The sequence below is a fragment of the Acyrthosiphon pisum genome, unplaced genomic scaffold (assembly GCF_005508785.2).
Source record: "Acyrthosiphon pisum isolate AL4f unplaced genomic scaffold, pea_aphid_22Mar2018_4r6ur Scaffold_20889;HRSCAF=22431, whole genome shotgun sequence".
NCBI lineage: Eukaryota > Metazoa > Arthropoda > Insecta > Hemiptera > Aphididae > Acyrthosiphon > Acyrthosiphon pisum.
In genome coordinates this window covers 20798-22482 of record NW_021770294.1, presented here as the reverse complement: position 1 = coordinate 22482, position 1685 = coordinate 20798, and positions in this window count along the sequence as shown.

The window sequence follows — 1685 nt, the reverse complement described above, 5'->3', positions numbered from 1 at the left end:
TTTTGTTTTTCACGGCGCTTTTGAAAACTATTGGGAAATAGTACCAAAGTACCAACTAGATTCACTTTCCTATCAGAAAAGATACTGTTGAAGAAAATCTAAGCATTTTTACTGTCCTAAAAGGCTGATTACAGAAAAAAAAAATAAAAAACACACATCATTGTAAAATCAATACATTCATCGCATACTGCATATATTGCATATGATATTGTAACATTGCTTGGTTCTCACACTTAGATAACGCTTAGATACCCATTAGATAAAATTATTGTGAATTTATGATTAAGATTCTTTTTTAAAATACACTAATAACAACTAATAAGGAATCTTGTATTACATTTTCGAGTTTTTTAACCGAGCAAAAATGTATTCATCGGCGGGAATATTTAAAAAAATACCGACAATTTCTAATGACTATAAATGCTCAAAAAGAGTCAAAACATTTAGAACATTTTATTGTGTACAAAAAATAACCATATAAACATTTCGTGAAAATTTAAAGAATCTACGGTTATTACTTATTAGTTAATGAGTTTTTGACTAAGTTATAAATTAAATAAATTTGGTCAAATACTGGTTTTGCGTAAAAATGCCCGTCTCGCCTTAATTTTTTTTCGTTTTTCCGATTTTGGTTTTTGGCATAAAAGAAATTACCGTAGATATATGACATTATGCATTTTCTATACACCGTAACGTTTTTTAAATATTTTGATTTATCTTTAGCTGTTTACGGACATTTTCAGTTTCCAATTTTGTTTAGGTTTTTTGTCTATAGATAGACATCTATAGACAAAAAACTTATAACATGTCTATAACGTTTTATTTGTTCGGTAAAAAAGCTTGAAAATTTAATAAAAGGCTCCCAAATATTGTTACAATGATATTTAAAAAATATTAAAAATCCGCGTAGTCACATTTTTTTTTATAAGCATTTATAGTTCAAATATTGACTAAATACGTAAAAGTCATGAAAATGTACAAATTATTTTGAGTTAGAAATTCAAAATATTTTATAAATGTAACACAAGATTTCTCATAAGATTGCCTATTTTTATAAAAAAAAAAAGCCTATAACACCAAGTCAAATACAATTTTTATGAGCGTTTGAAGTTCATAATTTTACAACATTGCATATTCACCAAGTTTCTCATGTAGCGATTTTCTTATTTTGTTGTAATTCAAAAAATATTATTATTGGTACCTATATAATATGAATAATAACGAGTTGAAACTTTTCACCGTCACATAATACGTTATAGGTATTTTACTAGGTATATCAGGCGCGTAGCCAGGATTTTCTCATGGGGGGGGGGGGGTTTGCCAAAATTTGTTGGTAAACTTACCTATATTTATATAAATCGCTAAAAGGTTAGCATTACTCCATGTATGACGAAGCAGACATTTTTTCACACGAATGTATAAAATATAAATAACAAATTTAATACAATATAATATATTTACTAATTTAAGGATTTATAATTTATACTATATACCCTTTAACTAATTAAAGTATAAAGTATGTTAGGTTAGTATGTAAATGATTGCTGGAAAAATAATTTACAAAATACAGACTTAGTTACTAAAGCATATTTTTATTGAGTATATTAAGTAGGTACTAGTTTATAATATTCAATTAATTAAAAATTAAATAACAAAGTCTAATTTCTTTTTTGTCTTAGTTACCT